The 12,910-nt window shown below is 35.7% G+C and overlaps 1 pseudogene; it reads left to right on the top strand.

Annotated features, from left to right (window-relative positions):
• The first annotated feature begins 7,633 nt into the window (after positions 1-7,633).
• Positions 7,634-9,817, top strand: LOC109444545 (WD repeat-containing protein 53; annotated as a pseudogene).
• Positions 9,818-12,910: the final 3,093 nt, after the last annotated feature.

The following is a 12,910-nucleotide window of genomic DNA, read 5'->3' as shown; positions in this document are numbered from 1 at the left end:
GATACAGAGTATAAATAACATATAGGCCCATTTTAAAACAAAAATAATGAAGCAAAATCTTATATATCAACAATATTGCTCAAAAATCAGAACATTATCAACATCTTTCAAGACCCTGTGGGTCTCATACAGATTACCCACTTCCTCCCACCTCAGATATAACCACTAATCAGAATTTTATGTTCATTATTCTAGTGCTACACTTTAAGTTTTAAATATATAAGATGAACCTTTAACTAACATATTATTTAGTCTTTGATGTTTGGGCTGTTTATGTGAATAAAAACATTAATACGTTCTTTCATGACTTTATGCTATGTAGCTATAGTTCATTTATTTTAATTGTTAAGTATACCATTAAAATGTATATTTCATTAGTATATATATGAATTTATATATACATTACATAAATGCATATATTACATATATATTTATTCCACCCCATTCAGAATGTTTGTAGTCAGGCCCATGAATTAAATTGTTCTATAGTTTTCCTTTCTTACAGAAGTGTTCTTCTGGTTTGGTATTTTCTCCTATTTTGATATTGTTAACTTCATAAAGTAAGTTGGAGAATATTTTCTTTTTTTCTTTTTCCCTGAAAAGGATGGCATTTTCTGTTCCTTGAATGTTTAGTTGAGTTCACCTCTAAAATCGCGTGGGTCTGGTGTTTTCATCCAGGATAGTTTTTCGACTGCAGGTTCAATTACATTAATGGTTACAGAAATATTTAGGTTCTATATTCTAGCTTCAGTCAGTTTTTTAATTTACATTCTTCTGGAAATTTGTTCATTGCATAAACATTTTCAAATTTACTTGTGTAAGTGGTTCATAATATTCTTAATATCTGTTTAATCTCTGCTGTATATTTTATGTTCATACTTAAAGTTAGCCAAGAGGTTCATTTATTTTATTAGTCATTTCAAAGAACCAGCATTTATCTTTGTTTATCGTAACTATTAATGAAGCCAAGTTTATTATTTTGGGATTTATCTTTGTTATTTATTTTCTTCTGTTTATTTTTCTAGATAGGGAAATTATTACTTTTATTTGTCTAATATCTTATATTGGAAGTTTAGCTCGTTAATTTTCAGACTATGTATTTTCTGGTAGACACTGGTAAACCTGCACATTTTTTTAAAATACCACTTTATCTATATCTCACATGTTTGATATTTAATATTTTTCTTATGGTTTAGTTCAAATCTTTAAAACTCTTTAAAAGTATTTCTAAAATAATTTTTGTACTTTATTTTGTTTTTGTTTTTTTCTTATTGCTTTCTCTTTTCTTGAATTTTAAGATTGGTCGAGTTTATTGTTACAATAGTAGTCATGGCTATCATTTAATATTTTCTCTATATTTATAATATATATTTTTAGTAGTCACTCTGGAACTTTTAATGTGCATTTTTAACTTACGAAAGATAAATCTGGGTAATTTTTCTTCTGCCTGAAGTATATCTTTTACCATTTTTTTAAAAAAAGTAAGGATTTATTGGTGAATAATTTACTAAATGAGTTTTCTTTGTTTGAAATTTTCTCAATGTCACCTGTTTTCAAAAGAAAATTTTGATGGGTATATAATTTTAGATTGCGTTTTTAAGATATCGTCTTACTGTTTTTTAGCATGCAATATGAGGTCTGTGGTCAAATTGCCAGATATTTGTAGGTTTACTATTATATCTCTTTGCTTTTAAGGTCTTTGCTTTTAAGGTCTTTGCTTTCTCTTTCATATTCTGCAGTGCTATTATGGTGCAAGTAAATAGTTGTTGTTTTGTTGTTGTATTTATAAAGTTAGACATTCATTGGGCTTCCTTAATCTTAATATTTGTGTCTTTCATCAGTTTATTATAACTCTCTTCATCTCTTCAAATATTTTCTCTCTCACTCTGTAATTTCAATTAGATATGTAATAGACTTGCCCCTCTGTCCTCTTTGTTTCTCAATGTTCCTATTTTCCATCATTTTGCCTTCTGTTACATTCATTCAACATGTTTATTTCTATATTCCAATTCACTAACAAACTTAATTTGCATCTAATTTGCTGTTTATCCAATTCACTGAGTTTTTTGTACTCTTCTCATTCTAAGAAATTCTATTTGTTTCTTTTTCAAATTGGCCTATTTTTTTTAAATCACTTTTATGAATTCAAGTTCCTTTTTATAACTTCTCTTTTTTACATGGTCTAAACATATTTACTGTTACAGAATAGTAACATCTGATAATTTTGTGTTTGTAGTTTGTGGTTTGATTTGTTTCTTTGGGTATTTGATAAGTTTTCATTGCAAGATTATTTCCATCACATGTTGTCAATATGATCATTTGAGGCCTAAAGTAGTTTCCTCTGGGGAAAGTTATCCTTTACTCCTGCCAGGTTCCTAGATGCACTATTACTGAGGACCACTCCAATTTATATTAGTATTCTTTTTTGGGTACTCTGAGGCATCCAAGTAGTATGAATCCTGGCCTTTTACCAACATATAGCTAGAATTTCCAGGGACTTTTTTTGTGTTTTTTTTTATCTTGAATAAGAGCTAAAGTAGGCAAGTAGTTACTTCTTCCTTTTCAAACAGTCCACCTGACCCTCAAGATACTGAAGATATCACTTTAGGGGAGTCCTGGTTTTATGTCTTTGTGTGGGTGTATGTGATTCAAACTTCCCTGTTATTCAGGACCCCAGATTTTGAATTTTGTCCTAACAAAGCCTTTTAAATCTCAATGTGTGGGCCACATTGAATTGGCACATTCCTGCAAGGTAAATGTCATATTAGTAGTTGCTTGCTTCTACAGATTTTCTCTTTTCTTGGACGTTTTAATAAACCATGAAACTCTGATCAATCCTTCAATTCATTTAAAACCCCAAAGTGTCATGCTTTCATTTTTAAATGAAGGAAAGTTACTGTACGTGATCTTCTGTATTGTGATTCTTTTAAATATTTTTTCAATAACTTTTGATATGGTTTTTCAAAAACCTTCAAATTATATATTTTAGGGATGGATTAGCTGGTGACCTTAATGGTAAAGAGAGGAAACTGGCATGCCAAAGGTTACGAAGAGTGGGGGACTTCAGTGAAAGGGCTGCCCTCACAGATTAGTGATCAGTGCTTGAGAGCAATTGCTTCATCCTGAAGTGAGGGAATATACTCCTTGGAATAACTTGCAACTCTGTCATTTCATAAACAAATCCCAAATCCAAGTGAGAGCTAAATTGTTGCTTCTCCCAAGTAACATCTTGCATATTAAAAGAAATCACTCAAGACAATGTCTTCACACAAATTAGAGAGTTAAAATATGGAAATACCAGGCACTCCAGCAAAACTCTTAAGCAGAGAAACCGTATTTGATATTATTCAAATTATGCCCACAAGGTGCAGCCAGTCTGTAGATATCAGTACTGAGGAAGAGATGCCAATGTCTCCATATGAGGCCAAGAGATGTGCCATTCTTTCTAGAAAAAGTGCAGCTTCATTCTTTCAGCTATCTCTAGGAATTTAGTGACCAGGTAGATTGTCATAAAAAAACAAAATATATACCTTAATATTGGTACATAAAAGAAAATTTAAGTAAATTGAACTAAAGAACTAGCACTGTAATCATTTTATTATTTTCCTGTTATAGACCTTGAATGATTGAAACTGCTTTCTTTGCTCTGTGAAGATAAGCGATTTCACTCCCTAGCCTGGCACTGATGAACAGCTGTGAATGAATCAAGTATAGGATAAATATACAAGACAACAAATGATTTTTAAGCTCAATAACCCATGAACAATAACTGTAATTAAACTCAATAATGAACAAGAGAAGAGAAAATATGCAGACTAGAAAAAAAACAAAAAACAAAAACCCCACCACAACATCAAAACCTGTAAAGACCGAAGGAAACCAACAGAGCACCAGAGAATTGCTGAGGCCACTTTGCTTTCTATTCACCATAACTGATCATTTTATATGTCACATATCTTCCCCACCCCCTTCCCAAGAGATCTAAAGGCTAAATTCATGGTCAATATGTCTTCAAACATATTTACTGGATTTTTGGAGTGATAACAAATGACTGGGAGGAATAAAGCATACCTTGAATTTCTTTCATCTCCTTTTTTCAGTAGTCATTTTAGCAGGCGATTTTCTGCATTTAATAGAAGCACAGCATCTGAAGTGTCTTTACCAGGATAATTTGTCATTTCCCTTGTTTGCTCCTAGCTTCTTCTTATTTAGCACGTTTGACTCTGACATTATTTATCTAGTATTTTTCTCTCTGGTTTCATTTTCTTGTCTTCTTGTCATTCTTTGTGGGATGAGCCTGACAGTTCATTGATGTTCTTATAGAACCTGACCATTATATTTTCCAGATGCAACATTCAGAGCATATTGAGAAGCCACAACGAACATATGCACTAGCAGTGTGGTTTGTTCCACAGAGTGCATGGGGATAGAAGGTTAACAGGCCAATTCCAGTAGCCACTTCTGTCTTGTTAGTATGAAAGAAAAGGTTTTAGGTTTCTGACGTCTCCCTCAAAAAGCATCTTTCCCAAAGCAAATTTGATCCATTTCAGGAAACTGTAATAACCCAGCTGCAACTAATAGAGTATGTGAGAAAGATGTGAACAAAAATCAATGCAATGTAAAGGGTGATGACCCTATTTTGTTCCTAAGCGATGGAAAGTATAAACCTACTTCTCTCTTTTGTGAAGTAAATCAAATAAATTGAATAAAGTCATTTTCAATCAACCAATGATAATCGCTTTCTGATGTGGCCATGACATTAGCTGAAGTGATAGCAAAAAGGATTCAATCCAAATTGAAAGCAGTCTGAACCAACGAGTATTTTATCATTATTAAATTTTCTGTTTTGCAAGAGGCTGGCACACAACTCTGCAGTATACTGAGTAACCACAGATGTTTTTGTCAGAGTTTTATCATCATTTGGGAGACATGATACAACAAAAAGGGCCAAGTTCCCAAGCTCCATGATCCTAGATTCACATTTCCCATGGGACTTGGATGGCTGTAGTCAAGTTACTTACAATCCCTGGGATTCCTGTTCCAAAAATAAGGATAATCGTAACTATTTAGGAGGATTATGCAGAAGATTCAAAATTATATATATATACATAAAATCATGTAGAGGATGCAAGACTATATATAGTTCATATACCATCGTTTTGTATAGCACATTGTACACATAGCATAGTAAATTTCTTGTTAGCACATAGTAGGAACTCAGTGCATGTTCGAAGCACCAGTCCTCCTTCCTTTCCCTACTAGCATCCTAACAATAATAGCTAATGTCAATCAAACACTTTTTATATGCCAAATAATTTATTGTCATTATGTCATTTATTTCTCAGCACATTTATTACATCCATTTGTGATAGTAATCCACTGTGCTTTTCTTTTACCACTTTGTATTCACTTTTACTGTAAAATGACTTTTTCAGGAATGCACTGCTCATAAAGTTCAGAGGGAATAGAACTCAGGTTTGTCTGACTTTGGAACCCACTTTCTTAACCACCTTAAACTTCTCCGCTTTCATGACATTCTGAGGAGAGACAGCAGGTCTCCTTCAGCCGACACGACTCTCTTTATTCCTGCACAATGTGTTTACTTGATTCTGACCTCAGTGGATGACCTGCTGGTTCTCAGAATGTCTATGGCTCTGTATTGGTTATCTATTGCTTTTAACAAACTAGCACACAAGTGGTTTAAAACAATGCACATTTATCATCTTGTAGTTTCTGTTCACCAAGAATCTTGGCATGACTTACCAGTATCCTCTGTTTCATAATCTCTCTCAAGCCTGTAATCAAGGTGTTGGCCCCTCTGTGGTCTCACCTCCAGGCTCAACTGGGAAAGGATCTGCTTCCAAGCTCATTCATTGGCTGTTTGCAGCATTCAGTTTTTTATTAGCTATTGGACAGAGGGTCTCAGATCGTCTCTGGCTGTTGCCCAGAGGTCACTGCTTTTGGCTGAACCCACCCCCAATTCATATATTGAGGCTCTAACCCCCAATGTGCATTTGGACATGGGGCATTTAAGGAGGTAATTAAAGTTAGATGAGGTCATCATGGTGGACCCTCAATCTAATAAGACTGGTGTCCTTATGAAAAGAGGAAGAGACACCAAATACCTCTCCCCCCCCACACACACACATGTGCACAAAGGAAAGACCATCTGAGAACACAGTGAAATGGTGGTGGTCTGTAACCCAAGAAGAGAGGTTTCACCAGAAACTAACCCTGATGGAACCTTGATCTTAGACTTCTAGTCTCCAGAACTGTGAGAAGATAATTTTGCGTTACTTAGGGCACTCAATCTGTGGTATTCTGTTATTGCAGCCTGGGCAGACTATCGCAGTTACCTTGAACTTCCTGATTGGTGGGCCTCTTCATTAAAGTGTACAAACTGAGAAAGCAATAGTCTGCTAGCAAGACAGAAGTTACAGTTTAGAAACCTAATCACAGAATTGACATCTCCTTCAGGTTACTCCATTCTGTTAGTTAGAAGCCAGTTACTCAAAAAGAAGAATTCTCCTGGGCTGTGAGTAGCAGGAAGTGGGGTCATTCGGCCCATCCTAGAAGCTGTCTGCCACCTCTCTGACTTAGGCAGCACACATGAACTGCTGGTGATTTCTGTCACTTTGGAGCTAATGGCAGCTCTTGAGCACTAATTTCCCTCTCCGTCTGAGCACGCTATTATTCCCAGTTTGTGTACTCTTTTGGAATTAGCTTATGAAAATATAGGAATCCTATTCCCAGAGGTCTCTTCCTTGAGTCCAAATGAGAAGTGAAGCAGAGGCTGGTTTACTCCGAGGATTCCTTTCCTCCCATCTCATATATTTTACTTTTCTCTTTATAACTTTGGCCTGCACAGGCCAGGTTTGGGCATGATTCTCATTCCCTCTTCTTAATTTGTCAGAACTGGAAATAGCTTCCACTTTTTTTCTGCTTTTTTCTTCCTCTTTAAGAAAATAATTCCGTTTTGTAAAATTTTATGATCAAATTGCAAAGATTACCTCTTGATATTTTAAATGGGAGAAAGATGGTAAGAAAACTAACACAAACTCATTTTTAGACAAATCCTAGCTTTCACTATTGTTTTACTATAGACTTTAAAGTTCAATTGAGATAGCAGAAGCCAAATCTTAACTGTTTGTAGTCATGTTGTAACTGCTCTCATTCCCTGTGGCACTTCCCTAACTGTTGGTCTTGAAGTAAATGCATACTTCAGTGTGACAAAGGGAAAAAAAAAGTCATATATAAGGAAAAACAAAGATGAAAAAGTACACTGATTTTTTAAAAAATGTTACTTGTTGCAGGGGTTTTCTTCTATAAAGAAGGTAGAAAAGATTTATCACCGAAGGAATTGGCCTAATTCTTTGTACCCAAAGCTTTTTCTGTAACAAAATTGGTATGTGTGTAGGACACAGCTTGGAGCAATGCCAAACCACTCCGATATTGATAATACGTATGGAGCAGTACATATATTCCCAGGCTAATAGAGGGACTGGTGAAATTGTAGTATCATATTTGAATCTATTGCTGTTTCTTAGTCAGTGATTAGGAGAAGGAGTGTCAGGATTTTAGCAACACTACTTCAAAAAATGTTGGAGCCCATATCCCTCCAGGCCACACGGGCATGAGGCAGATGCCTATTACCTGGAACATTCACAATGATCTAGGAAGCACAGATGCTGGGGCACTGGAACAACTCAAGCAGCATTGTCTTTGTGTCTGTTTCCTTACAGATGCAGAGGTAGATGGCGCTAGCGCTGGCTAGTGATTTCAGGAAAACTTGGCAGATTTTTTTTTGCCCAGAAACAGGATCAAAATGGAAATCCTACCTTAGAAAGATCTTTGAAGGATTTTTATGAGAGACCTGATTTTCCCTTATGTACGGAGTTTGTAACTTTGTTACCCAACTCAAAGTACCCAGAGTTTTGTTGCACCTCTGAAGCACAATGGGGAAATGGCTCTTGGGGTCTGGGTTATGAATATGACATATAGCTCCTTGCAATAATGATCATAAATTATAAATCTAGTTGCACTATGCTATGGGAATGTCACATAAATTATTATTCTATATTTGCAATCATGCAAGTAGAAATCAGTAGACTATATTTGTCTTTACTGGGATTTAGGGACCATGTCTATTTGGTATTTCACACAATGCCAGTGATGTCATGCACACATGCATTCTTTCAACCATTCAAGAGTCAATGAACATTTACTGAGTCATACCTATGTTTCAGGTACTGTGAAAGGAGGCATAAATGCAGGCAGAGGTGTACTGATAGCAATTGTGATAGAACGATAATAGGAATTCCCTGCTTCTTCATTTAAAACATGATTTCCTAGAAGACAAGTTCGTTAAATGATGTGTTAATTATTTGCCAAGAAATAAAAAAACACCTCTAATAATGAAGTTTTTCTATCAGGAAAATTTATTTCATTATCTGATGTTGGCTGCATTTGTACAGGCAGATATTTCTACAGAAAAATCTTCGTATCTTACAGAATGTTAGAACTGGAACGATCACTTACTTGGGCTCTTTAGAGAACAGAGTTCAGTAGATTCTATGAGACTCAGTAAGAAGGATTATGCTCACTTTGTTTAATCCCATTATTGATTAGGCCCAGAATTGACATTACTGGAACAATGTCAATTAAACAGCAAAATTGCCCTTGATCTATTATTTCCCACCCCGAAATATAGCCCTTAATCCCACAGGAGGAGATAAAAGGAGGAAAGTCAATTCAATAAAACTGCCAAGTAAAACTTTACCTCATCTAACTACATACAAAGGAAAGATGTTTTGGTAGGTATTCTCCAAAGATGTCCACCATTGATGCCTTTCCTTCTCGTGTACATGATTGCCCTTCATATTAAAATGTTGTGTCTAATTTCCCTTCTCTTGGATGTAGAGTGCACTTAGTGACAAGTAAGGTCTTGGTTCTTAGGGACAGAGAATACTCCAAGAGATGCTTTCTGTTCTTTCTTTTTTTTTGGGGGGGCACAGTATATCTCTGAAGATGGCATATTTCTCTTTAGAGACGTTGTATTCTCCTTTGCCAGTGTTCCTTTCTTCTCAGGAAAACTGGATTGTATTTTGCTTCTGGAATCTTTGCCTAAAAATGGATTTCTTGTAAAACCACTGCCATTGCATTTGGATTTTCTTCTTTGGTTCCCTGCTGTTCTTCTTGCAAAGCTTTGGAACAGATCTCATGTAGCGTGCAAAACGTGCCAATTTAATTCAATGATTCTATGTAAGTTTGCCATTTTGCCTCCCTTAGCATTATTAGAGACACATATACAGAGAATTCAGTGAGACTGGTCAGCTTTTAAACCCTGCTTTAGCCCACTCTGGGTGTGTGGCATTGTGTGGCAGTATTTTTAGTTGTGCTACAGAAGATCATAAGATTCGAAGTATTAGGGTGATGGGAGACCAGTGTGAACAGGACTGAGGATTAAGGTTCACACTTTAGGGGTATCCCAGGTCTGCTTTCTGCCAGAATCCTATTTGCTGCTGAGGGGAGGGAATGATGGGGAGATAATGTAGGACATAAGCAGTGAAGTGGGAAAAAAAACAGAAGAGTCCTACAAAACACACCCAGAGGAGGAAAACTGAAAGAGCAACTTATACCAAGTAGGATGGAAACACTAATGCTTCAGTAACAGATAAAGAACATGGCAAAATTTCACCAAAGCTAAGTATTGAACATAAATAAAAAGTGAACTGGCTCTTGAGAATAAAAAATAAAGGGATACCAAAATATATTAGTAGCTGATCAAACTAGTTGTATATCGGTATATCCCTTATGAATTTTAAATCCAATGAAAATATTAGAAAAACTGTAACAACAACAAAAAATGTTTTGTTTCTTTTTCAATGTTTTGTTTCTAATACTGGGCATTTTAATTAATCAATATTTAGCCAAGCTGATAGCAGTTTATAGACAGAAATGAGATGGTTACATATATCCTTGCTGTTTCAGCAGAAATGCCCTGAAAGCCTGCTGATATATGGCAGTAAGAATGCCTAATGTTTTCCCCTTAGAATTTCTATTAGCAGAATACTGCAGAATTTGGTGAGGAATTTGAGGCATCATTTCATAAGCTTGTATTGCTAGGATTCTGTCATCTAAGAAGAACCCTTTGGAGAAATGGGCCCTTGAGTATTTATTTTGCATCACAGAAAAACTCTATAAATATTAGTATTATGTTCAATGTTCCTTTGCAGTCCATAATCTCTCGAGCCAGCTTATTTTCATAAACAGCTATAGGGAAATAAAGATGAGACCAGAGACACAATTAATTTTAGATAAAGAATTTTAGTGTAGCCCAAATAAAACAAATTTTATTCATGTAACATAGGATTGCTGTTTAATAAAGATTACTGAAGCAGAAAATAGCAAAGGCTCAGCATCTTTCCAAATGGGTTGCTATGTTTACTATAAACTCTTATCACCACAAAGAAAGAGAAAAAGTTGATTTCCATTTTTGCAGAGTATTGGCCTCTTTACATATGGCCCAGACCAGACCTGGAAAGTAGAAAGGAGTATTTATAAAGATAAATATAACCCTTTGTCTATCCCTTGTTGGGCTGAACCAACAAGATGGGATGAAGATACATAAAAATTTAGAACACTTCTCTTTAAGGTAAAGGTTGAGAGGAGGGTGGGGAGAATTGGTGGTGGTGGGAGTTCTGGATCAGCTGTGGATTATATTAATATATACACAGAAGATAACCCCAGTAACTGCTAGTTTTTAAAAATCATACTGCCATAAGTTGGGCTCCTGAGATATAGATTCTGAGATGGAAGTATATATGCCTGAGGTTTAGTGGGGAGTACTCTCAGAAACACCTGTGAGAGAGTACAGGAGGCAGAGGGAGGAACTGACCTGAAATGCATCAGGAAAAGGGGCGCAGCCAGTTCCCTGGGGGTTCTCTAGAGGTGGAATGACCTTTTAGAAGATCCAGAATTGAGGCAAGAGGGAAAGCCTTGTGTCCTGCCTCTGCTAATCTTGGCTACGCCTATCCGCTGGGAGGGAATGGGGCTTTGGTTGAGGCAAACACTTCCTGGAGGGGGGACATGTATGTGAGTGGTTACATTGGAAATTCCTGCCAGGTAATGAAAATCTTGATTCTGAAGAGAGGAATCTGAGTGACACACCCCAGTACCCACTATGCACATTATTAAATTTTAGCTCTGTGGTCTACCAAGGGACAGGCTGCAGTTTTTACTGGTTTAGAGTCAGTTTAGGACTAAGGTGTGAGTGTATGGTAGTATCACTGTTTTGATTCTGTATGTTTGTTCTCCTCATCTGAGAAAAGACAGCTATTTATTGGGGTCTTTCCTTAATATGAATCCTCATCCTAAACATTGGAACACTTCACAAGCATTTGAAGAGTGAATGAAATTAGGCCCGTTGTTTTCAAAGTTATACAGAAAAGAAACTTCTGATAGAGATACAATCTGTTTCTACATATATGGACAAAGGTTACCAGGAAAAGCACAGTAAACAATCTTTGTTTCCCCTCAATGATTTTTACCCTGCCCTTAGTAACACATGGCAATGTATCAATGGGTATATTTGAGACATTATGGAATTAGATATGCAGATATATACATGGTCAATCCTTAAGTTCCGCAGTTTTGTGTACATAAACTTTCTACTTGACTCAAAATACACATTTGTCAGAAATATGTATGTGAACCTGATATAGAATTCTGTCTGTAAAATTCATACTTTGTAATATATATAAAATGACATTTATGTAGAATGTTGTCCGTACACATCACCATTTTCTCTTAGTAATATATTCCATTTCTGCCTCTGGAACGCCACTGAAATGACAATATACTCTGAAAGTCAATGAATAACACTCAGGTGAAAGTACTACATTCCTGACAGATCAAATAAAGATCACAATAAAATTAATGAGAAGGTGCTTGAAAGATAACTGAATTTTAAGCCCGCTGCATTTCCTCCTCAATAAAAGAGAGTATTCTAAGATGCTTTTGAACTGAGGCATAGATTTTTTTTGTTTTGTTTTCTTTTCTGGTTAGACTCTGGTTGGTATTTTTTTCCTAAACCATCCTTTCTCAGGCTCATTGAGAAATTTGTTCTGGCAAGAACTGCCTTCTTCTCCAGTAACAGGAGCCAACATTTATATAGAGCTTTTCACTGACCCTGCATCACTGAAAGTCTTCATAAAAGTATTGTTATAAAGGTATATAAATACACAAAGGTAAGAAATATACCTTTTGACAATATATATAGACAGAAGAGTAAAAGAGAGCCATGGACACTTTTCACTGTATACTGTGCAAAGTGAATAGGTTCTGCTTGCATACAAACAGCTAAATAATGAGAAACTCATTCCTTACATACTCCCATGGCTTATCAGTGCATTACTTATAGAAGTAAGACCACGGGTAGCTAATATACAACATTACTCAGGAAACACTGAAACACCTATGTATGTGTGAGTTAATATATTCACCTGGGCAACTCTACGTCCTAAGTCTAAAGAGTAATATTAGCTTTCATCAACACTAGACGAGAAAAATTAGGAAACACATGAATTGTAGTTCTATCTGCACTCTTTACCCATATCCATAAACAAATATTTAATTGAATATTTATGTGCCAGGCCGTGGGCTAAGTGCTGGCTGTTATTATGGTGAGCAGAAGAGATTTGATCTCTGTGTTCAGGAAGCTTACAAGCAATGGTAATGTCTTACTTTAAAAAGGTAATAAGCTTATAGAACTCTAACAGGCCAAGAGAAAATGGAAATATTTCATAATTTCAATATCACTTCTAGGGGAGGAAAAATAATGTACCCTCCACCCTGCCCAGTTCTTGTTTGAGACCTAGTTCTTAATTTGTCAAAAAAGACAAATTAACAA

Source organism: Rhinolophus sinicus, linkage group LG10, assembly GCF_036562045.2.
Source record: "Rhinolophus sinicus isolate RSC01 linkage group LG10, ASM3656204v1, whole genome shotgun sequence".
Lineage (NCBI taxonomy): Eukaryota > Metazoa > Chordata > Mammalia > Chiroptera > Rhinolophidae > Rhinolophus > Rhinolophus sinicus.
The sequence above is the reverse complement of the archived record's forward strand: the minus strand, read 5'-3'. Positions and strand labels throughout refer to the sequence as shown.